This window comes from Mobula birostris, chromosome 20, assembly GCF_030028105.1.
Source record: "Mobula birostris isolate sMobBir1 chromosome 20, sMobBir1.hap1, whole genome shotgun sequence".
Lineage (NCBI taxonomy): Eukaryota > Metazoa > Chordata > Chondrichthyes > Myliobatiformes > Myliobatidae > Mobula > Mobula birostris.
This window is the reverse complement of record NC_092389.1, coordinates 30,076,231-30,102,791: the sequence shown is the minus strand read 5'-3', so window position 1 is coordinate 30,102,791 and position 26,561 is coordinate 30,076,231. Positions and strand designations below refer to the sequence as shown.

The 26,561-nt window shown below is 45.7% G+C and overlaps 1 protein-coding gene across 5 annotated transcripts in view; it reads right to left on the bottom strand.

Annotated features, from left to right (window-relative positions):
- The window catches only part of st3gal4 (ST3 beta-galactoside alpha-2,3-sialyltransferase 4), a 131,835-nt gene extending 105,491 nt beyond the window's left edge, over nt 1-26,344 (bottom strand). Inside the window, exons 1-2 of one of the 5 annotated variants that reach the window (XM_072238427.1) lie at nt 26,287-26,344; nt 25,850-26,051 (exon numbers count right to left, since the gene is read on the bottom strand). The gene's annotated coding sequence lies outside the window, so the exon portion shown is untranslated. Of the gene's footprint in view, nt 1-24,388; nt 24,617-25,435; nt 25,775-25,849; nt 26,052-26,286 lie in introns of those variants that run through there. The other 4 variants (XM_072238433.1, XM_072238432.1, XM_072238426.1 and 1 more) reach the window with 4 other exon arrangements.
- Nucleotides 26,345-26,561: the final 217 nt, after the last annotated feature.

The window sequence follows — 26,561 nt, the reverse complement described above, 5'->3', positions numbered from 1 at the left end:
AGCCCTGAGGGGCTCCTGTATTGAGAGTCAGAGGGGTGGAGGTGAGGGAGCCCACTCTTACCACCTGCCGGCAATCTGACAGGAAGTCCAGGATCCAGCTGCACAAGGCAGGGTCAAGGTCCCTGTTGTCCTATGTGCTACTGAGACATTCATCACAAATAGCAGGTACCCCGAAGCATTGAAAGAAAACATCAAAGTCTGTTCAGAAAGCTCTAAACTATGGTAAATGAGCCAACAACACATTGGGTGCCATGTGAAGTTTGCAACTTCTCGATATGACGGCATGGGATTCCTCTGTGCTCCAGTTCCCAAATACATGCAGATAGATAGGTTAATTGACCACTGTTAACTGCCCTAATGTGCAAGTGTAGAAACTGGGGAAAGTCAGTGAGAATGAGGGGAGAATAACAATGGGTTTCAATGTTGGATTATTGTAAATGGCGGTTGACGGTTGGCATGGATTTGGTACAAAGGGCCTGTTCCAGGACTGTATCTCTCCATGGCGCTATAATATTGGCTTTTTATCCAGGCCAGTATCGGGGTCTAATTATTCCCTGCCAGTTCTATTGGGCAGAACGAAACATTCCAATGCCCAACACCAGACTTCCAAGCACAAAAAACACTGAACAAATCTAGTCGCCACAACTCATCAGACTGGAAAAGAACCTTTGAAGTTTTGTCAGGAGCATGCAATCCCAGCACAAAAGGTGGAAGATGCATGGCACCTCCCAAACCACCCACCTGTCCTGCGAAGCACATGCTGCCCCAACTATGGTAGAGACTGTACATCCTGATCTCTGGCCTTTATCATCACTTCAGGATAACAGAACTGGAGTGAAAGCAAGTGATCCCAAAGTACTGCCAAAGAGGAGGTGTGCTCCTAAAGGTCCTGCTCTCTGTCATTGGTATTGAAATGTCTTTGAAATTGACTTTGTCTTTTCATGCAAAATACATTACACCGTCTGACTGCCTTCATATTAGCAACAGGGAGACAAAAGACAGTTACAGAAATAACCATGTGTTCCTCTGACTTATCATGGTGTAGTCTTTGCCCCCCAATGCCAATGTCAGGAATGCACTCTCCTGAACTTTCATGCCACTTTGAGATGACCCTACACATTTCATTGTTCAAATTTCAGCACAGAAGCTATAGAATTTAAATTCACTTAATGACCTGGAATTTGGAAGAAAGAACAAGTAACTAGTTTCAGCAATAATAAGTTGCCACATAGCAATAATAAGGAGCTTTTGTTGACTAAAGGAAGGAAATATGCCATCCTTACCTGGGCGTGAGACTCCAGGACCACCATGTGGTTGACTTTATGTACAGCACTTTAGCACATATCTACAGTTAGGGTGCCCAAGACTTTTGCACAGTACTGTATTTGTCAACGTGGAGCAGAGAGCAAGTTTGTAAATCTCGTGGGAGCAAAGTATGCTGGGAATGGCAAGGATGGAGCGCCACAGTACTCTAGATAAGGTCGATCACATGGTGGTCCTGGAGACTTATGCCCATGATCACTCTAGCTTGAGAATTAACTCTGGTTCAATGAGAAGAACAGGAAACCATGCTGGACAAATGATGAGGTGCCAGCCCAGTGGGGCTGTGGACAGGACTAGGCTTGTAGTAAACACCAGAATAAGCATGCAACTGAGAGAGCTATCCATTCTTATAACCAACAGAACAGATCAAAACTCTCCAGTCGTACATCTGGCAGCGAATGATTGTGAACAATGGTGTCTCCAAGAATATCCCCATCCTTCACCCATGAGCACCACAGAAAATCTGATACATTCCCAATATATATAGCCAAATAAATGATCTACCTCAGCTCTCTCCCAAGATACCCACTATCACAGAAATCAATCTCTAGCCAAATCAGCTCTATCCACAATAATAAGAAATGACAAGAACCAGAACTAGGCCTATAGCAGCCAAACTGTACCAATGCAATTACAACACTGGCATCTACCCAACAATGTGGAAAATTGCCCAAGTATTGACAATAAACTGGACTGGTCAAAGAACACTGAGGCTGTCTACAAGAAGGGTCAGAGCCGTCTCTATTTCCTGAGGAGACTGAGGTCCTTTAACATCTGTTGGACGGTGCTGAGGATGTTCTACGAGTCTGTGCTGGCCAGTGCTATCATGTTTGCTGTTGTGTGCTGGGGCAGCAGGCTGAGGGTGGCAGACACCAACAGAATCAACAGACTCATTCGTAAGGCCAGTGATGTTGTGGGGATGGAACTGGACTCTCTGACGGTGGTGTCTGAAAAGAGAATGCTGTCCAAGTTGCATGCCATCTTGGTCAATGTCTCCCATCCACTACATAATGTACTGGGTGGGCACAGGAGTACATTCAGCCAGAGACTCATTCCACCGAGATGCAACACAGAGCGTCATAGGAAGTCATTCCTGCCTGTGGCCATCGAACTTTACAACTCCTCCCTTGGCGGGTCAGACACCCTGAGCCAATAGGCTGGTCCTGGACTTATTTCATAATTTACTGACATAATTTACATATTACTATTTAACTATCTATGGTTCTATTACTATTTATTATTTATGGTGCAACTGTAACGAAAACCAATTTCCCCCGGGATTAATAAAGTATGACTATGACTACTATGTACTGACCAAAACCACAGGGTCATCTCATTTGATGCAAGAAACCATTACTCACTCTTCTCTTGCAGATTAAATGCCTAAGTACGCTAAAACTAGCTAACCCTGTCTACTTTCACCTAACCAACTGTCTGTGTCTGTCTCTTTCATCACACAATGTGTTTACAAGGAGGGAAAGTCACACCATGTCCCCACAGTGATCTGAATCTCCCCATATAACATGCTACACCACTAGCTGATATTTGAAACAAATTAACAAGTTGTTTATCATTACTTTATTGCTAATGTTTAGGGTCAAGAGGATTTTAACCAGCTTTTGAGCATTTTCTTTCTTAAAAACAATTTTGTGTGAATTGTTTTGCACTAAGCTCCCAAGTAAGTGTAACCTCTTTCCAAATCTCAAGAGAGCAGTGGTTAAAAGACAACAGAAAATAAGAGAGAATTAAGGCCAAAAAAAAATTTGCAATGATGTAGCTCTAAATAACTCTATATAGCATAACTCAGAAAAAACAGAAGGTATTTTGCAAACAATGATACGGTGAAGCGCAGTTAACATTTACAGACAACTACATCAGTTATTTTGTAAACAGCACAAGCCCAACGAACAAGGTGAGCCTAACTGTCACACCACATTCAAACAGCATCTTTTATTTTCACGTTTTGTACTTTACCCTAGTGTGAAGCGCTTTGAACTACATTGGCTGCACAGTAAGAGCTCTATAAATAAGAGCAACACACACAAAATGCTGCTGGAACGCAGCAGACCAGGCAGCACCTATAGGAAGAGGTACAGTCGACGTTTCAGGCCGAGACCCTTCGTCAGGATTTTCTGATTTACAGATTAAAACTGAAATACTAATTATCAGACGGCAGTTCCTGGCCTCTGGGTGACTCATCAGCTTATCCAAGTCATGTTATAATAATAAACTCTCAGATTTCTTTATGTGGTCAAGACAGCCTGTTGCTCTATCTGTAAAGAGAGACGACTAGCAATGACTAGGACTTGTCAGGACTTATTATCAGTCAAGTTTTTAGGTACAGTGAAAGATAGGCAGGAACAACAGTCATGATGGGATGAAAAGCAAGAGAGGTTAAAACCTGAAGGGAAAAGAGAGGTAACGATGGCAAGTAAAGAAACAAAGAGATCCAAAGCCCAGAAAATGTTAATAACAATAAGAGGTAAGTGTAACTGTTAATCATTGTTCAATTCTGAAGAATGCAATATATCTAATCATGCGATGAGAAATAACAACAGAAGTACATGTTTCTTTTAATTTAAAGTTGGTGTCTGCCCAAGTGCACATGTCTGGAGGCTCAGCATTGTAGTCAGCTAATTTATTTATGATTGCCTGTCATGAAGGAAATCACATTATGAGCAGGAAGTGCAGTGTTCCAAATACAAACGTTTGTAAAATAAACTCAAGCAAACATTATTTTCACTCTAAATCTCTTTGGTTCCCTATAATGTGGAATGGGAGGAGGTAAAAGAATAAGCGTTGCATCCTCTGTGATGACATGGGGAAAGTGTGTTTTTATGGGGAGGGAGGGGGTTGCTGGAGAGTGGATCAGTGTTTCAAGAACCAACCCCTTTTGGTCCATGAAAGGGAAGTGGAGGGGAGGAGGAGATGGTGGACCACACTGAGTTGTTGAAACACTCATTGGATCATCTCTGGAAACCAGAGGCTACTAAGTTGTGGTCTGGGGTGGAGGTTAAGGGGGGGAGGGGAGGGGAGGAAGAGGAAATGAGTAGATGGAACAAGAGCAGAAATTTGCAAAGCAAACTTATTTGGTTGTACTGCTACCAAAAATAATGAAGGGGAATCTTCAATTGAGTTAAGAGACCCAACAGAAGAACTAGCACAGAAGGCCGTCGACATCAGAGGACTTACAACCAAGATAAGAGATCCAGCGAGAATAGAATGCAGGCCTTATAGGAGCAGTGTACAATCAACACCATTGTGGCAATCAGTGGTTCACTCACAAACCAGAAAAGCTGGTGGTTGAGGAAGCATTTGGTAATACACTCTGCACAGATGATGACCAAGCTTCAGAGTTTTTCTGATATCGGACAAGAACAGAAAGCTAATACAGTTACTAATGTGCTCAAAAAGAGGCAAGGGAGAAAACCAGAGTGGAAGAAAGACCTATGTAAACCACAGAATATGTAGCATAAGAAACAAACATTTTGGTAGCCATCCACCTCATTGAGCCCACTCTGTCATTTAATGAGGTCACAGCTGATCTATCCTGTACTACTTTCCCGCACTAACTCCATTTCTCTGGATTCTCTTAATATCCAAAAACCTGTCAATCTCAGTCCTGAATATACTCAGCCATGGAGCCTACACAGTCTGCTTGGATAGAGAATTCCAAAGATTTGTGACTTCCTGAGTGAGGGATTTTATTCTCACCTCAGGCTTGAATAGCTGACTCTTTACTTTAAGACTGTGATTCCCGGTTCCAGACAATAGCCAGGGGTAACACAACATCTGTATGTGCCATGTCAAGTTCCTAACAATTTTGTACAATTGAATGAGATCACCTCCCATTCCTTTAAACACATAAATCTGTTTAAACTTTCTTCACGGGACAAACTTTGCACTCCAGGAATCAACCTAGTCAAGCTTTGATGCACTCCTTTTTGTGTAAGTAGATGCTTCCTTGGAGAAGGAGACCAGATTTATACACAGTAGTTCAGGTCTAGTCTCAATAGGTCCTGATGTAACTGGAATAAGACATCTTTACCCATTGCAATCATCTTGCAATGAAGGCCTAGTAACTATTTGCCTTCCTAACTGCTTGCTGTACCTGCATGTCAACTTTCAGTGATTCACATACACAAGCTCTCAGGCCCTGCTTAATCATCAATACCTTCCATTCATTTGCCTTCTCAAACATGCACTACTCTGCTTGTATGTCTGTCAAAGCCATATTTCCACATTATATTCTTCCTGCCATGTCTCTGCCCATTCACTTTGTCCATCTACATGTCTCTGAAGCCTCAGTGCATTCTCCTCACAGCCCACTCTGCAACCTAGCTGTCAAACCTCTACACAGTTTCCTCAACCATGTCACTGATATAATTGCAAACAGATAGTGCCACAAACTAGTCCTATTGCAGCCTCCCAAGCAAAAAGTGACCATTTCATTCCATTACCAATCCTCAGTTTTTGCCACTTTGATCAATCCAGTATTTCCACATTGTAACTTGACACAGCTTGTTATAAAAGGCCTTCAGAGCATCCAGATGCACATCCACTAGTTCACCATGTTTTATTTTCATCAGGTATACTTTACATCTTAGAAGTGAACATTGATATTTCCCTATCTTCTTGAGTACCCTGTCACCACTTCCTGAATGTTTCCAGTATTTTACTCTGCCATTATTCAAACTGGTTGTTTCAAAACCTTCTGATACGGGCCATCAGTCCTACTAATCTATTCATATTGCAAAGTAAATTTATTATCAAAGTACATACATGTCACCATATACCAGCGGTCCCAACCACCGGGCCACGGACCGGTACCGGGCCGCAAAGCATGCGCTACCGGGCCGCGAGGAAACAATATGATTTGGCGATATGAGTCAGCTGCACCTTTCCTCATTCCCTGTCACACCCACTGTTGAGCTTGAACGCACGCAAGGTCATTACCCACGCGTCATCCATGTCAGCGCGAGAAGGAGATCAACTCCTCGAGTTTGCAAAAGACGGCGGGCTGAAAAGTATGTTTGACATAACATCTCTGCCGGCATTCTGGATCAAAGTCAAGGCTAAATATCCTGAGATAGCCACAAAAGCACTGAAAACGTTGCTTCCATTTCCAACATATCTCTGCAATGAATGCAACGAAAAGTAAATTGCGGAATAGACTGGACATAAGGAACCCCCTTCGAGTATCACTGTCTCCCATCACCCCTCGATAGGACCGTCTTGTTGCAGGGAAACAAGCCCAGGGCTCCCACTGATTCAGCAATATTGGTGCGTTGCAATGATTTTATATTTTCATACGGGGAAAATATGTGCTGTGTGTTTAATATCCAAATGTTACTTAAAATGTTATGATGCTATTGACTTATAAGTGACTTATATAACCATATAACAATTACAGCACGGAACAGGCCATCTCTGCCCTTCTAGTCCATGCCGAAAGCTACTCTCTCCTAGTCCCACCGACCTGCACTCAGCCCATAACCCTCCATTCCTTTCCTGTCCATATACCTATCCAAGTTTTCTTTAAATGATAATATCGAACCTGCCTCTACCACTTCTACTGGAAGTTTGTTCAACACTTACTGCAGCTTCTAACAGACAATGTTAAGAAGTTGTATATAGGGCATATAGAGAGGTAATTATGCCATGCCAAGAGAGTGAAGGGGTTTAAATCCAGTGCAGAGTACTCCTATGGCCATCCCCCTCAACAAGTATACCACATTGGATGCTGTTGGGGGTGTTGACCTAACAGAGGACAGTCACAGCAGTCGAGTCTCTGACATTGAGTCTGCCTCTGTGGCTCAGAAACTAAGGTGGGGTGGGGGTGGAGCCAAGAGCTGGACAGGTGATTGGCAAAGGGGATATGAGAGGATCATGGGACAGGAGGTCCGGGGAGAAAGACAAGGGGGGGGGGGAGAGGGGGAGAGAGAGAAACCCAGAGGATGGGCAAGGGGTATAGTCAGAGGGAGAAAAAGGGGGAGAGGGGGAGAGAGGGGGAGAGAGAGGGAGAGAGAGGGAGAGAGAGGGAGAGAGAGGGAGAGAGAGGGAGAGAGAGGGAGAGAGAGGGAGAGAGAGGGAGAGAGAGGGAGAGAGAGGGAGAGAGAGGGAGAGAGAGGGAGAGAGAGGGAGAGAGAGGGAGAGAGAGAACAATGTGTGTATAAAAATAAATAACGGATGGGGTATGAGGGGGAGGTGGGGCATTAGCGGAAGTTAGAGAAGTCAATGTTCATGCCATCAGGTTGGAGGCTACCCAGACAGAATATAAGGTGTTGTTCCTCCAACCTGAGTGTGGCTTCATCTTTACAGTAGAGGAGGCCATGGATAGACATATCAGAATGGGAATGGAATGTGGAATTAAAATGTGTGGCCACTGAGAGATCCTGCTTTCTCTGGCAGACAGAGCGTAGGTGTTCAGCAAAACGATCTCCCAGTCTGCGTCGGGTCTCGCCAATATATAGAAGGCCACATCGGGAGCATCAGATGCAGTTTATCACCCCAGCCGACTCACAGGTGAAGTGTCGCCTCACCTGGAAGGACTGTCTGGGGCCCTGAATGGTGGTAAGCGAGGAAGTGTAAGGGCATGTGTAGCACTTGTTCTGCTTACACGGATAAGTGCCAGGAGGGAGATCAGTGGGGAGGGATGGGGGGGGACCAATGGACAAGGGAGTTGCGTAGGGAGCGATCCCTGCGGAATGCAGAGAGAGGCGGGGAGGGAAAGATGTGCTTAGTGGTGGGATCCCGTTGAAGGTGGCAGAAGTTACGGAGAATAATATGTTGGACCCGGAGGCTGGTGGGGTGGTAGGTGAGGACCAGGGGAACCCTATGCCTAGTGGGGTGGCGGGAGGATGGAGTGAGAGCAGATGTGCGTGAAATGGGGGAGATGCATTTGAGAGGAGAGTTGATGGTGGAGGAAGGGAAGCCCCTTTCTTTAAAAAAGGAAGACATCTCCCTTGTCCTGGAATGAAAAGCCTCATCCTGAGAGCAGATGCGGCAGAGACGGAGGAATTGCGAGAAGGGGATGGCATTTTTGCAAGAGACAGGGTGAGAAGAGGAATAGTCCAGATAGCTGTGAGAGTCAGTAGGCTTATAGTAGACATCAGTAGATAAGCTGTCTCCAGAGATAGAGACAGAAAGATCTAGAAAGGGGAGGGAGGTGTCGGAAATGGACCAGGTAAACTCGAGGGCAGGGTGAAAGTTGGAGGTAAAGTTAATAAAGTCAATGGGAGGCAAAGTTAATAAAGTCAACGAGGAGGCAAAGTTAATAAAGGAATCACAGTGGACTTAATTTGGCTTTATTGACACTAGTCAACAGAAAAGACTCTTTCGTGTCAAAGCGAAAACAAATTTCTACAAATTGGTCTAAATTTATTACAATTATTAAACACAAAATAATTGATTGCATAATCATTCACCCCCTTCAAGTCTGTGTTTTGTAAATGTGCCTTTGGCAGCAATTACACCCTTGAGTCTGTGTGGATAGGTCTCTATCAGCTTTGCACATTTTTGGGCAATTTTTCCCCATTCTTCATTACAAAACTGCTCAAGCTCTGTCAGATTGCATGGGGACCATGAGTGAAAACAGCCCTTTTCAAGTCCAACCATAAATTCTCAATTGGACTGAGGTCTGGACTCTGACTTGGCCACTCCAGGACATTAACTTTGTTGTTTTTAAACCATTCCTGTGTAGCTTTGTCTTTATGCTTGGGGTCATTGTCTTGCTGGAAAACAAATCTTCTCCCAAGTCGCAGTTCTCTTGCAGACTGCATCAGGTTTTCCTTGCATTTTGCTGCATTCATTTTACGCTCTACCTTCACAAGCCTTCCAGGGCCTGCCGCAGTGAAGCATCCCCACAGCATGATGCGACCACCACCATGCTTCACGGCAGGGATGGTGTGTTTTTGATGATGTGTGGTGTTTGGCTTACACCAAACATCACATTTAATCTGACAGCCAAAGAGCCCAATTTTTGTTTCATTAGACCACAGAACCTTCTTCCAACTGACTTTAGAGTCTCCCATATGCCTTCTGGCAAATGCTACCCAACATTTCATGTGAGTTTTTTTCCCCCCAACAGTGGCTTTCTCTTTGTCACTCTCCCATAAAGCTGTGACTGGTGAATCACCCAGTCAACAATTGTTGTATGTGCAGTCTCTCCCATCTCAGCCACTGAAGCTTGTTGCTCCTCCAGAGTTGTCATAGGTCTCTTGGTAGCCTCCCTCACTAGTCCCCTTCTTGCAGTTGTCTCTAGACAGCCTGCTCTAGGCAGATTTACAGCTTTCATTATATTCCTTCCATTTTTTGATAATTGACTTAATTGTACTCCAAGGGATATTCAGTGTCTTGGAAATTTTCTTGTATTCATCTACTGACTTGTGCTTTTCAATAACCTTTTCATGGAGTTACTTGGAATGTTCTTTTATCTTCATGGTGTAGCTTTTGCCAGGATACTGACTCACCACCAGTTGCATCACCTCCTCCTTCTTCTGACTTTCAATGGCTGTTGCCAGTCCAATTTAAAGGTGCATTACCGCCACTAACTGGACTAGAGTGTGGTGTAGAGAGTTGGGAAATAAAACCCCTACTAGTTCTTTATCAACTGAAACCTAAATTACCTCAAAAAGCCCTACAGTTTTTAAATAATGAAAGACAATATTGTGAATTAAAGTCTCTTCCATAACTTAGAAAACTGACAACCTCAAAGATAGTAGTGCAGCCTGCGTTTGCTTTCTTTGAACCTTGTACTTTTCACATTGTAAAAGAATATGTTCAACTGTTTCATAATGATGACAACACCTACACACCCCAGAGTGATGTTTTCCAACAAAATACAAGGAATAATTAAGCATAGTGTGCCCAATTCTAAGTCGAGTCTATACGATTCCTTCCCTTCTTGTTTTACCCCCTTCTCCCATCAATCCAACAGTTTTGTGTATTTTGTAAAGGGGTCTCCCCTTATGCCTATTATCCCAGAGGTCTTGCCATAATCCCCTCATTCTTAGCCCCACCGACCCCTTAGTTTCTGATTTGCTCAGTACAGGAACCCATAAGAGGACATGTAGATCAATACTTTGAATATGAAATAAAGTTTGAAGAGCTTCCAGCAGTAAATCAGACCTACTGCTAGAACAACCTGTGGCCGATTTTAGCTCCGTAGTTAACTTAATGGGATTGATGGAGGGCGGCTGTTCCGGTTCAAATTTAAACAATACCTTGAAATCGTTTTCTTTTTTTCTTTAAAAAATATCCAACCCTATTATTTCTCTATTATTTGAAATCATTCCAATATTTTGTTTCTTTTTCTGCTTTCCAGAACTGGATTCAACTTCCTTCCAACTTTCTCCCGCCAACCCACCCTCACCTGAACCCTCCATTTGTGGTTCCTTTTCCAGATCCTTCCCCTACCTGAACCTACATTATTTCCCAACATCCCCATACCACTCACAGCCAGCGCCACCAACTGCCACTCCTCAAGCCCAACCTCTCCACAAGCCAACCTGACCAGCAGTTGCACCTTCCAGATACAGATGTATTTTTACTGCAATCAATTGAAACACCTTGACTTCACACAGGTGATCTCCATTTAACTAATAATGTGACTTCTAAAACCAATTAGCTATACCAGTGATGATCTGCTGTGTCAAATTAAAGGGGGCGGATACTTACGCAATCAATTATTTTGTGTTTTATATTTGTAATTAATTTAGATCAATTTGTAGAGATCTGTTTTCACTTTTGACACGAAAGAGTCTTTTTCTGTTAATCAGAGTCAAAAAAGCCAAATTAAATCCACTGTGATTCAATGTTGTAAAACTATAAAACATGAAAACTTTCAAGGGGGGTGAATACTTTTTATAGGCAGTGTATATCAATGCAAAAAGTATTGTAGGAAAGGCAGATGGATCAACAGATGGAATTGTGATGTTGTAGCCATTAGTGAGACTGGGTTGCAGGAGGGACAGGACTGGCGGCTCAGTGTTCCGGGGTTCCATTGTTTTATATGTAACAGAGTGGGAGGAATTCAAGGAGGAGGGATGGCATTACTAATCAGGGAAAATGTCACAGCAGTGCTCAGTCAGAACAGACTGGAGACTGTTACATAAGGGACAGTTTGCACCTGAACTGGAACGGGACTAATATGCTAGCGGGAAGGTTTGTTAATGTTGCATAGTGGGGTTTAAACTAGAGTTGCAGGAACTAGGAACAAGAGTGCCAAAACAGTTAGTGGAGAGATTGTGGAGGCAGATGTTGGTAAGACCTCAGACAAAGATAGGAATCAAAAGATTGAGCATGGTGAGACAAATGTCTTGAGCTGCATATTATATATTTCAATGCAAGAAGTAGTGCAGGAAAGGCAGGTTACAGTGCTGAAGATGGTTTACAAACAGAAGCAATGTGTAGAAAGGAGAGGCTGTTGATGATAGGGCAAAGTTGCGGTCAACAGGATGAGTTGCAACGTAAAAGGCAGATAAACTCGAAATGGGTGAATACAGGCCAGAAGGTGCTGTACTTGAATGCACGCGGTATACGGAATGAGGTAGATGAACTTGCAGCACAGTTGCACATTGGCAAGTATGATGTTGTAGGCATCACTGAATCATGGCTGAAAGACGATTATAGCTGGGAGCTTAATGTCCAAGGATACACATTGTATCGAAAGGACAAGCAGGAAAGCAGAGGGGCGGTGTTGCTCTGTTGATAAAAAATGAAATCAAATCATTAGAAAGAGGTGACAGAGGGTCAGAAGGTGTTGAAGCATTGTGGATAGAGCTAAGGAACTGTGAGGGTAAAAAGACTCTTGATGTGTGTTGTATAAAGACCTCCAAGAATGTGGTCTACAAATTACAATGGGAGATAGAAAATGCGTGCCAAAAGGGCAATGTTACAATAGTCATGGGGGACTTCAATATACAGGTAGATTGGGAAAATCAGGTTGGTGCTGGATTCCAGGAGGGGGAATTTCTAGAGTGCCTACAAGATGGCTTTTTAGAGCAGCTTGTGGTTGAGCCCACTAGGGGATCAGCTATTCTGGATTGGGTGTTGTGCAATGAACCAGAATTGATTAGAGAGATTACTTAGGCTAACATAACTCTTGGGGGCAAGTGATCATAATATGGTTGAATTCACCCTAAAATTTGAGAAGGAAAAGCTAAAGTCAGATGTATCAGTATTGCAGTGAAGTAAAGGGAATTACAGAGGCATGAGAGAGGAGTTGGGCAGAATTGATTGGAAAAGAACACTGACAGGGATGATAACAGAGCAGCAACAGATGGAATTTCAGGAAAGCACAGGATATATACATCCCATAGAGGAAGAAGTATTGTAAAAACAAGATGACGCAACTGTGGCTAACAAGAGAAGTCATAGCCAACATAAAAGCCAAAGAGAGGGCATATAATAGAGCAAAAATTAGTGGGAAGATAGAGAATTGGGAATCTTTTAGAAACCAGAAGGCAACTAAAAAGTCATTAAGGTAAAGATAGAATACAAAGGTAAGCTAGCCAATAATATTAAAGAGGATATCAAAAGCTTCTTCAGATACATGAAGTGTAAAAGAGATGCGAGAGTGGATATCAGACAGCTGGAAAATGATGCTGGAGAGGTAGTAATGGGGGACAAACAGAATAAGAATTTTGCATCTGTCTTCACTGTGGAAGACACTAGCAGGATGGTGGAAGTTCCAGGTGTCAGGGGTCATGAAGTGTGTGACGTTACCATAAATAAGAGGGAACGTTCTTGGAAAGTCTGGTCACTGGGACCAGATGGTGTACACCCCAGGGTGCTGAAAGTGGTGGCTGAGGAGATTGTGGAGGCATTAGGAATAATCTTTCAAGAATCACTAGAGTCTGGAATGGTTTTGGAAGACCGGAAAATTGCAAATGTCACTCCACACTTCAAGAAGGGAGAGAGACAGAAGAAAGGAAACTAGAGGCCAATTAGTCTGATCTCAGTGGTTGGGAAGCTGTTGCAGTTGATTATTTAGGATGAGGTCTCAGGGTACTTGGAGACACATAATAAAATAGGCCGTGATCAGCATGGTTTCGTCAAGGGAAAATCTTGCCTGACAAATCTGTTGGAATTCTTTGAAGAAATAACACACAGGATAGACAAAGGAGAATTGGTTGATGTAGTGTACTTGGATTTTCAGAAGCCCTTTGACAAGGTGTCACATATGACGAAGACATAGCAAGCTATGAGCCCATGGTATTACAGGAAAGATTCTAGCATGGATAAAGCAGTGGCTGGTTGGCAGGAGGCAAAGTGTAGGAATAAAGGGAGCCTGTTCTGTTTGGCTGCCAGTGACTAGTGGTGTTCCACAGGGGTCTGTGTTGTGACCAATTCTTTTTATATTATATGATCAATGATTTGGATGATGGAATTAATGGTTTTGTTGCAAAGTTAGCAGACGATATGAAGATAGGTAGTTTCGAGGATGTAGAGAGACTACAAAAGGACTTTGATTAGGAGAATGACAAAGAAATAGCAGATGGAATAGTGTCAGGAGGTGTATGGTCATGCATTTTGGTAGAAGAAAAGAAAGGTTTGACTATTGTCTAAATGGAGAGAAAATACAAAAATCTGATGTGCAAAGGGGCTTGCCAGTCCTTGTGCAGGATTCCCTAAAGGTTAATTTGCAGGTTGAGTCTGTGGTGAGAAAGGCAAATGCTGTGTTAGCATTCATTTCAAGAGGACTAGAATATAAAAGCAAGGATGTGATGTTGAGACTTTATAAAGCACTGGTGAGGCCTCATTTGGAGTATTGTGAGCAGTTTTGGGCCCCTTATCTTAGAAAGAATGTACTGAAACTGGAGAGGGTTTTAAGGAGGTTCAGGAAAATGATTCCAGAATTGAATGGCTTGTCATATGAAGAGTGTTTGATGGCTCTGAGCCCGTATTCACTAGAATTCAAAAGCATGAGGGGTGACCTCAATGAAACCTATCAAGTGGTGAAAGGCCTGATAGAGTGGATGCAGACAGAATGTTTCCTATGGTGGGGGAATCTAAGAACAGAGGATACAACCTCAGAATAGAGGGGTTTCCAGTTAGAATGGAGATGAGGAGGAATTTCTTTAGCCAGAGTGTGCTGAGTCTGTGGAATTTGTTGCCACAGGCAGCTGTGGAGGCCAAGTCTTTATATATATTTAAAGCAGACATTGATAGGTTCTTGATTGGTCAGGGCATGAAGAGATATGGGGAAAAGGCAGGAGATGGGGGCTGAGGGGATCAGCCATGATGAAATGGTGGAGCAGACTCACTGGGCCAAATGGCCTAATTCTGCTCCTATATCTTATGGTCTTATAAGATTGAAAGAGTGCATAGAAAATTTATTAGGATGTTGCTGGGTCTGGAGGATATGAGTTGGAAGAAAAGATTTAATAGGTTAGAACTTTATTCCCCAGAACATAGAAAACTAAGGGGAGATTTGATTGAAGTAGACAAAATTATGAAGGGTATAGCAAGGGTAAATGCAAGCAAGCAGGCTTTTTCCCACTGGGATTGGGTGATACTACAACTAGAGGTCAAGGGTTAAAGCTGAAAGGTAAAATGTTTAAGGTGAACACGTGGGGAAACTTCTTCAATCAGAGGGTGGAGAAAGAGTGGAATAAGCTTCTAGCGAGAGTGATGGATGCAATTTCAATGTTAAAGAGAAGTTTCGATAGGTACATGGATGGGAGGGGTATGAACCTCCTCCCTCCCTCTTTCACTCACGCACACGCTAATACAGACCTCTTCCCTTCTTCTCGCACTCATGCACACACTAATAAAGACCTCCTCCCTCTCATGCAAACGCTAATACAGACCACCTCCATCCCTCTCACACACTCGCCTAATACAGACCTCCTCCCTCCCTCTCTCACGCACACGCTAATACAGACCTCCTCCCTCCCTCTCTCACACACACACGCTAATACAGACCTCCTCCCTCCCTCACACAATACAGACCTCCTCCCTCCCTCCCTCACACAAACGCTAATACAGACCTCCTCCCTCCCTCTCTCACACAATACAGACCTCCTCACTCCCTCCCTCACACACACGCTAATACAGACCTCCTCCCTCTCTCTCTCACACAATACAGACCTCCTCACTCCCTCTCACACACACGCTAATACAGACCTCCTCCCTCCCTCTCTCACACACACGCTAATACAGACCTCCTCCCTCCCTCACACACACGCTAATACAGACCTCCTCCCTCTCTCTCTCACACAATACAGACCTCCTCACTCCCTCTCTCACACACACGCTAATACAGACCTCCCTCCCTCTCTCATGCACACGCAAATACAGACCTCCTCCCTCCCTCACACAATACAGACCTCTTCCCTCTCTCACATTCACGCACATGCTAATACAGACCTCCTCCCTTCCTCTCTCATGCACACGCAAATACAGACCTCCTCCCTCCCTCACACACTAATACAGACCTCCTCCCTCCATCGCATGCTAATACAGACCTCCTCACTCCCTCCATCACATGCTAAAAGACCTCCTTCCCCTCTCATGCACACGCTAATACAGACCTCCTCCCTCCCTGTCTCACCCACATGCTAATACAGACCTCCTCCCTCCCTCACACACTCGCTAATACAGACCTCCTCCCTCCCTCACACACTCGCTAATACAGACCTCCTCCCTCCCTCTCACACACATGCTAATACAGACCTCCTCCCTCCCTCTCTCACCCACACGCTAATACAGACCTCCTCCCTCCCTCTCTCACCCACACGCTAATACAGTCCTCCTCCCTCCCTCACACACTCGCTAATACAAACCTCCTCCCTCCCTCACACACTCGCTAATACAGTCCTCCTCCCTCCCTCTCTCACGCACTGGTAAGTACAGACCTCCTCCCTCCCTCTCACCCACACGCTAATACAGACCTCCTCCCTCCCTCATGCACAAGCTAATACAGACCTCCTCCCTCCCTCACACAAACGCTAATACAGACCTCTTCCCTCCCTCTCTCACACAATACAGACCTCCTCACTCCCTCTCTCACACACACACTAATACAGACCTCCTCACTCCCTCTCTCACGCACACGCTAATACAGACCTCCTCCCTCCCTCTCTCACCTACACGCTAATACAGACCTCCTCCCTCCCTCACACACTCGCTAATACAGACCTCCTCTCTCCCTCACACACTAATACAGACCTCCTCCCTCCCTGCATCACACGCTAAAACCGACCTCCTCCCTCCCTGCATCACACGCTAAAACCGACCTCCTCCCTCCCTCCATCACATGCTAAAAGACCTCCTTCCCCTCTCACGCACAAGCTAATACAGAACTCCTCCCTCCCTCTCACGCACACACTAATACAGACCTCCTCCCTCCCTCTCTCTCTCACACACTCGCTGATACAGACCTCCTCCCTCCCTCTCACGCACTCACTAATACAGACCTCCTCCCTCCCTCTCATGCACACGCTAATAGAGATGTCCTCCGTCCCTTCCTCACAGGCTAATACAGACCTCCTTTCTCCCTCTCCCACATAGAACATATAGAACATAGAACATAGAATAGTACAGGACAGTACAGGCCCTTCTGCCCACAATGTTGTAACGACCCTCAAACCCTGCCTCCCATATAAGCCCCCACCTTAAATTCCTCCATATACCTATCCAGTCAGCTCTTAAACTTCACAAGTGTATCTGCCTCCACCACTGACTCAGGCAGTGCATTCCACGCACCAACCACTCTCTGAGTAAAAAACCTTCCTCTAATATCCCCCTTGAAATTCCCACCCCTTACCTTAAAGCCATGTCCTCTTGTATTGAGCAGTGGTGCTCTGGGGAAGAGGCGCTGGCTATCCACTCTATCTATTCCTCTTATTATCTTGTACACCTCTATCATGACTCCTCTCATCTTCCTTCTCTCCAAAGAGTAAAGCCCTAGCTCCCTTAATCTCTGATCACAATGCATACTCTCTAAACTGGCAGCATCCTGGTAAATCTCCTCTGTACCTTTTCCAATGCTTCCACATCCTTCCTATAGTGAGGCGACCAGAACTGGACACAGTACTCCAAGTGTGGCCTAACCAGAGTTTTATGGAGCTGCATCATTACATCGCGATTCTTAAACTCTATCCCTCGACTTATGAAAGCTAACACCCCATAAGCTTTCTTAACTACCTTATCCACTTGTCAGGCAACTTTCAGGGATCTGTGGACATGTACCCCCAGATCCCTCTACTCCTCCACACTACCAAGTATCCTGCCATTTACTTTATACTCTGCCTTGGAGTTTGTCCTTCCAAAGTGTACCACCTCACACTTCTCCGGGTTGAACTCCATCTGCCACTTCTCAGCCCACTTCTGCATCCTATCAATGTCTCTCTGCAATCTTTGACAATACACTATCTACAACACCACCAACTTTTGTGTCATCTGCAAACTTGCCAACCTACCCTTCTACCCCAACATCCAGGTCGTTAATAAAAATCACGAAAAGTAGAGGTCCCAGAACAGATCCTTGTGGGACACCACTAGTCACAATCCTCCAATCTGAATGTACTCCCTCTACCACGACCCTCTGCCTTCTGCAGGCAAGCCAATTCTGAATCCACCTGGCCAAACTTCCCTGGATCCCATGCCTTCTGACTTTCTGAATAAGCCTACCGTGTGGAACCTTGTCAAATGCCTTACTGAAATCCATATAGATCATATCTACTGCACTACCCTCATCTATATGCCTGGTCACCTCCTCAAAGAACTCTATCAGGCTTGTTAGACACGATCTACCCTTCACAAAGCCATGCTGACTGTCCCTGATCAGACCATGATTCTCTAAATGCCCATAGATCCTATCTCTAAGAATCATTTACAACAGCTTTCCCACCACAGACGTACGGCTGACTGGCCTATAATTACCCGGACTATCCCTACTATCTTTTTTGAACAAGGGGACAACATTCACCTCCCCCCAATCCTCCGGTACCATTCCCGTGGACAACGAGGAAATAAAAATCCTAGCCAGAGGCTCAGCAATCTCTTCCCTCGCCTCATGGAGCAGCCTGGGGAATATTCCGTCAGGCCCCGGGGACTTATCCATCCTAATGTATTTTAACAACTCCAACACCTCCTCTCCCTTAATATCAACATGCTCCAGAACATCAACCTCACTCATATTGTCCTCACCGTCATCAAGTTCCCTCTCATTGGTGAATAACGAAGAGAAGTATTCATTGAGGACCTCACTCACTTCCACAGCCTCCAGGCACATCTTCCCACCTTTATCTCCAAGCGGTCCTACCTTCACCCCGTCATCCTTTTTTTTCTTCACATAATTGAAGAATGCCTTGGGGTTTTCCTTTACCCTACTCACCAAGGCCTTCTCATGCCCCCTTCTTGCTCTTCTCAGCCCCTTCTTAAGCTCCTTTCTTGCTTCCCTATATTCCTCAATAGACCCATCTGATCCTTGCTTCCTAAACCTCATGTATGCTGCCTTCTTCCACCTGACTAGATTTTCCACCTCACTAGTCACCCATGGTTCCTTCACCCTACCATTCTTTATCTTCCTCACCGGGACAAATTTATCCCTAACATCCTGCAAGAGATCTCTAAACATCGACCACATGTCCATAGTACATTTCCCTGCAAAAACATCATCCCAATTCACACCTGCAAGTCCTAGCCTTATAGCCTCACAATTTGCCCTTCCCCAATTAAAAATTTTCCTGTCCTCTGATTCTGTCCTTTTCCATGATAATGCCAAAGGCCAGGGAGCGGTGGTCACTGTCTCCCAGATGCTCACCCACTGAGAGATCTGTGACCTGACCCGGTTCATTACCTAGTATTAGATCTAGTATGGCATTCCCTCTAGTCGGCCTGTCCACATACTGTGACAGGAATCCATCCTGGACACACTTAATAAACTCTGCCCCATTTAAGCCCTTGGAACTAATCAGGTGCCAATCAATATTAGGGAAGTTAAAGTCACCCATGATAACAACCCTGTTATTTTTGCACCTTTCCAAAATCTGCCTCCCAATATGCTCCTTTGTATCTCTGCTGCTACCAGGGGGCCTATAGAATACCCCCAATAGAGTAACTGCTCCCTTCCTGTTCCTGACTCCCACCCATGTTCACATGCTAAAACAGACCTCCTCCCTCCCTCCCTCACACGCTAATACAGACCTTCTCCCTCCCTCCCACGCTGATACAAACCTCCTCCATCCCTCTCTCACACGCTAAAACAGACCTCCTCCCTCCCTCCCTCACACACTAATACAGACCTCCTCCATTACTCCCTCACACGCTAATACAGACCTCCTCCCTCACATGCTGATACAGACCTCCTCCCTCACACGCTGATACAGACCTCCTCCCTCACCCACACGCTAATACAGACCTCCTCCCTCCCTCACACGCTAATACAGACCTCCTCCCTCACACGCTGATACAGACCTCCTCCCTCCCTCACACGCTGATAGACCTCCTCCCTCCCTCACACGCTGATACAGACCTCCTCCCTCCCTCTCACACGCTGAACAGACCTCCTCCCTCACCCACACGCTGATACAGACCTCCTCCCTCACTCCCTCACACGCTAATACAGACCTCCTCCCTCACTCCCTCACACGCTGAAACAGACCTCCTCCCTCACCCACACGCTAACACAGACCTCCTCCCTCCCTCTCACGCACATGCTAATACAGACCTCCTCCCTCCCTCACACGCTAATACAGACCTCCTCCCTCCCTCACACGCTAATACAGACCTCCTCCCTCCCTCACACACTAATACAGACCTCCTCCCTCCCTCACGCACTCGCTAATACAGACCTCCTCCCTCCCTCACACGCTAATACAGACCTCCTTCCCTCACACGCTAATAGAGACCTCCTCCCTCCCTCACACACTAATACAGACCCTCTCCCTCGCACTCCCTCACACACTAATACAGACATCTTCCCTCCCTCACACGCTAATACACACCTGCTCCCTTCCTCTCTCACACACACGCTAACACAGACCTCCTCCCTCCCTCTCACGCACATGCTAATACAGACCTCCTGCCTCCCTCACACGCTAATACAGACCTCCTCCTTCCTTCACACACTAATACAGACATCTTCCGTCCCTCACACGCTAATACAGACTTCCTCCCTCCCTCACAGGCTAATACACACCTCCTCCCTCACTCCCTCACACGCTGATACAGACCTCCTCCCTCCCTCACACGCTGATACAGACCTCCCCCTCACTCCCTCACATGCTGATACAGACCTCCTCCCTCTCTCTCACATGCTGATACAGACCTCCTCCCTCACCCACACGCTGATACAGACCTCCTCTCTCACTCCCTCACACGCTAATACAGACCTCCTCCCTCACTCCCTCACACGCTGATACAGACATCCTCCCTCACCCACACGCTGATACAGACCTCCTCCCTCACACGCTAATACAGACCTCCTCCCTCACACACTGATACAGACCTCCTCCCTCACACGCTGATACAGACCTCCTCCCTCACACGCTGATACAGACCTCCTCCCTCCCTCACACGCTGATACAGACCTCCTCCCTCACTCCCTCAGACGCTGATACAGACCTCCTCCCTCCCTCACACGCTGATACTGACCTCCTCCCTCCCTCACACGCTAATACAGACCTCCTCCCTCCCTCACACGCTAATACAGACCTCCTCCCTCCCTCACACGCTAATACACACCTGCTCCCTTCCTCTCTCACACACACACTAACACAGACCTCCTCCCTCCCTCTCACGCACATGCTAATACAGACCTCCTCCCTCCCTCACACGCTAATACAGACCTCCTGCCTCCCTCACACACTAATACAGACCTCCTCCCTCCCTCTCTCACGCACTCACTAATACAGACCTCCTCCCTCCCTCACACGCTAATACAGACGACCTCCTTCCCTCACACGCTAATAGAAACCTCCTCCCTCCCTCACACACTACTACAGACCCTCTCCCTCGCACACTAATACAGACATCTTCCGTCCCTCACACGCTAATACAGACTTCCTCCCTCCCTCACACGCTAATACACACCTGCTCCCTTCCTATCTCACACACGCGCTAACACAGACCTCCTCCCTCCCTCTCACGCACATGCTAATACAGACCTCCTCCCTCCCTCACACGCTAATACAGACCTCCTCCCTCCCTCTCTCTCACACACTCGCTAATACAGATCTCCTCCCTCCCTCTCTCTCATGCACTCGCTAATACAGACTTCCTCCCTCCCTCACACGCTAATACAGACCTCCTCCCTCCCTCACACGCACACGCAAATACAAACCTCCTCCCTCCCTCACACACTACAGTCCTCCTCCCTCGCTCCCTCACACTCTAATACAGACATCCTGCCTTCCTCCATCACACGCTAATACAGACCTCCTCTCTCCCTCACACGCTAATACAGATCTCCTCCCTCACACGCTAAGACAGACCCTCTCCCTCGCACTCTCCCTCACAGACTAATAGACATCCTCCCTCCCTCACACGCTAATACACACCTGCTCCCTTCCTCTCACACACTCGCTAACACAGACCTCCTCCCTCCCTCTCACGCACATGCTAATACAGACCTCCTCCCTCCCTAATACAGACCTCCTCCCTCCCTCACACATTAATACAGAGCTCCTCGCTCCCTCACACATTAATACAGAACTCCTCCCTCCCTCTCACGCACACGCAAATACAAACCTCCTCCCTCCCTCACACACTAATACAGTCCTCCTCCCTCGCTCCCTCACACGCTAATACAAACATCCTGCCTTCCTCCATCACACGCTAATACAGACCTCCTCCCTCCCTCTCTCACACACACACGATAATACATCGATGCCTCAATCATTTCAACAGATAAGCAAGGATTGTGTTCATGATACTTAGCCAAAAATTGGAATCATTCCTGGTCACTAGTTTTAACTCACCATTGGTGCTCTCCTTAATAATTTCCTTTTGTTTGCAGATTCCATCTGTTCCTCAAACAATGCCTTATCACAAGGTAATGATTTAAAATGAAGCTGTGAAATTTGTAGTGATAACCCAGAGATAATTTTGTATGCACTGAGGAGCTATCAACCATCTGCAAGTATAATAGGTTTAATCAGGAATATTACTCCCAAGTACCAGTTCGCCAAGCTGTTCCACATACTTGACTCTGAAACACAGACAGATATGTAATATCCAGTCTCTGTTTTCCTGGAATACCATGCAATGTGACTTTAATGACTTGAAGGCAAACTTCTAATTCTCATATTAAGTGTAAGACCTGTTGAAACATGATGACGACAGATCATGTTTAGTAATACCAAGCAGCATACAATGGTCTTTTACTTCCACCTTGCATTAGACATTCATGGGTGCTGGTGTCATCAGCTAGAAGGTTAAGGCCTGCTTTGTCATTGGTTAAAGGAGTTCACACTACCGCTGCAGAGTCTGGGGAGTCATCTTAGACTCAGTGATAGAGGACTAATCACAGAAACAAGCCCTTCGGCCCATTTAGTCTGTGCCCAACTGTGATCCTGCCTAGTCCCATCAACTCCCACCTGCACCATAGCCATCCATGCCACTCCCATCCACGTATTTATACAAATTTCTCTTAAATGTTCTGACCAGCGTCTCTGCTGGCAACTTGTTCCACACTCACACCACCTTCTGAGTGAAGAAGATTCCCCTCATGTTCCCTTAAACTTTTCACTTTTCACACTTAACCTTTAGATCTAGTCTCAATCTATCTATACCCCTCATTTTCCTAACTCCAGGGAACAAAGTCCTAACCTGTTTAACCTGTTCCTATAACTCAGGTCCTCAAGTTCTGCCAATGTCCTTTAAATTTTCCCTGTACTTTTTCAATCTTTTGGATCTTTCCTGTAGGTACAGTAGGTGGCTATAACTCCGCTTTGGCCTCGCCAATGTCTTCTCTAACTTCAACACAACATCCCAACTCTTGTCCTCAATACTTTGACTTTAAAGGTGAATGTGCCAAAAGCTCTCTTTGTGATCCTATCTGCCTGTGACACCACTTACAAGGAATTATGAATCTGTATTCCTATATCCTTCTATTCTACCACACTCCTTAGTGCAACACATCAACGCTTGTCTGCATTAAATTTTACCTGCCATTTTCAGCCCATTTTTCCCGCTGTCCAGATCCCATTGCAAACTTTGTTAGGCATCTTTGCTGTCCATTACTCCCTAATCTTAATGTCATCCACAAATTTGCTGATCCAATTTACCACATTATCACCTAGATCATTAATACAGATGACAAATAACAATGGGCCCAGACTTTCAGAGGACCTTTGACAAGGTGCCACACATGAGGCTGCTTACCAAGTTAAGAGCCATTGGTATTACAGGAAAGTTACTAACATGGTTAGAGCATTGACTGATTGGTAGGAGGCAGCGACTGGGAATAAAAGGATCTTTTTCTGGTTGGCTGCCAGTGACTAGTGTTGTTCCGCAGGGGTCGGTGTTGGGACCGCTTCTTCTTATGCTCTATATAAATGATATAGATGATGGAATAGATGGCTTTGTTGCCAAGTTTGCAGATGATATGAAGATTGGTGGAGGGGCAGGTAGTTTTTGACGAAACAGGAAGGCTGCAGAAGGACTTAGGCAGATTAGGAAAATGGGCAAGTAAGTGGCAAATGAAATGCAATGCTGGAAAATGTATGGTCATACACTTTAGTAGAAGAAATAACTGTGCAGACTATTTTCTAAACAGGGAGAAAATTCAAAAATCTGAGATGCAGAGGGACTTGAAAGTCCTTGTGCAGATCATCCTAAAGGTTAACTTGCAAGTTGAGTCAGTGGTGAGGAAAGCAAATGCCATGTTAGCACTCATTTCAAGAGGTCTTGAATATAAGAGCAGAGATGTGATGCTGAGGCTTTATAAGGCACTGGTGAAGCCTCGCCTTGAGTATTGTGAATAGTTTTGGGCTGCTTATCTAAGAAAAGATGTTCTAGCATTAGAGAGGATGCAGAGGAGGTTCACAAGGATGATCTGGAAATGAAAAGGTTATCATTTGAGGAACGTTTGATGAGTCTAGGCTGTACTTACTGGAATTCAGAAGGATGAGGGGGGTTCTCATCGAAACCTTTTGAATGTTGAAAGGCCTAGACAGAGTAGATGTGGAAAGGATGTTTCCCATGGTGCTGGAGTCTAGGGCAAGAGGGTCCAGTCTCAGGTGTCCATTTAAAACAGAGATGCAGAGAAATCTTTTTAGCCAGAGGGTGATGAATTTGTGGAATTTATTACCACAGGCAGCTGTGGAGACCAGGTCGTTGGGTGTGCAGAGATTGACAGGTTCTTGATTGGACACAGTATCAATGGTTTTGGGGAGAAGGCCAGGGAGTGGAGCTGAAGAAGGGGAAAAAAAAGGATCAGCCATGATTGAATGACAGAACAGACAGTTCTGGTATACAGACCCTCTCTCACATAGAAGTAACGTCGTTGGAAGCTCCGGTTTTCTGAAGCTGGAGCTTATTGCCCTTGGCCATCTGGCAAAGAGAACCCCACTCTCCCCGGTCACACACAGTTATGTAGAACCTCACACTCTCTCTCTCACACACACACACGGGTATATAGACACCCCTCACTTTCTCATACACACGGGTATACAGAACTCTCTCTCACTCACTCTCACACACACACACACACACACACACACACACACACACACACACACACACACACACACACACACACAGTTTTGCAGACTATTTCACACTACACTCCCCCGCGCTCTCTCTCCCTCACGGGTATGCAGTCCCTCTCCCTCTCTCTTACACAGAACCCCGCTTTCTCCGTCACACAGGTATAGAGAATCTCTCCCTCTTTCACGCGCGCACACCCAGTTCTAATACAGTGTCTAACACAGACTCTCTCTCTCTCACACACACACACACACACATACAAGTAGCCTTCGTTGGAAGCCCTGGTTTACCGAAGCCGGGGCTCGCTACCCCTGGCCAACTGGACCGACTTGATGACGGCTCCTCGACGTGGTGACCACCCTACTGCCAGCTCAGCATCCAGAGAACCGTCTCAAGGCCGCCTATAAAGGGGGTAGATGTTCCCGCCCAATAACAGCCCCGCCGGACTTACCAGAGCTGCAGATATGGTCAAGTTCAGGCTCGCTGGAAGCTCACGGCGTTCAATAACGTGAAAACGGCCAAGCAATTGAGTCTCAGACACATTCGTTCAGCTCACCCTCTGGTCCCAACCCGTTAGAGGAGCGCAGCGGATTCTGGATCTGCGCTTGTTCTCATTTCCACAGAAAGCTGCCCGGATTCTTGGCGGGGGGCGGGGTATGAGGGTTGGGTAGTTGGGGAAGGGCGGGCTGTAAGTTTGATAGGAGGGTAGGGGTGGATAACGAGGACCTCAGTGAAGGCTACAAGTGTGATTCCTTAATCAAACTTCCCTCCGCACCGCCGAACGCAGAAGGCTCCAGACCGATTCCGCAGCATCAGCAATAACAAAGGAGACCCCATCGACCCCTCCCCCAGCCTCTGCACTCACCTCCCGCACCGCCTGTTCTCCTTCACTTCCTGGGTGCTTCTCCAGCCGCTGCCTGTTGTCTGTGGGTTCTCCTCGAAATCAGTCACCCAATTCCGAATCAAGGAGCCAGTCCCGACGCCAACGCCGTTTCATTCATCATATCATTAACACGGAGTAGTACCCGATCACTCCGTCACCTCCCACATAAACGTAAACACACCGCCTGCAGAAGATAGATCAACCATCGTGTATAAATATCAGGAAAATAAATTTTATTTATTTGTGTGTGTGTATATACACACACACACACGCGCACATACACACACACCATTATTTATATATATATATATATATATATATATATATATACACCAACTCCTAAATGTAGCGAATAACAGCCACAAAATATCTAAAACAAAAGAAAATCTGCAGATGCTGGAAATCCTAGCAATGCACACCAAATGCAGGAGGAACGCAGTAGATTCCTGCCGAAGGGTCTCGGCCCGAAATGTCGATTGTACTCTTTCCCATAGATGCTGCCTGGCCTGCCGAGTTCTCCTGTATTTTGGTGCGTATCGTACTTCAAACTGTTTTTTTCTTATATTAGCTATCTACAACTTGTATAAATGCAAGGTAACGACATCACTTGCAATGCCAAAATAGATTCCTATCAGCAAGGATGTGTTCGGGCATTTATGTTTGAAGGAGGTACATTAATCTAATAGGTATTGTA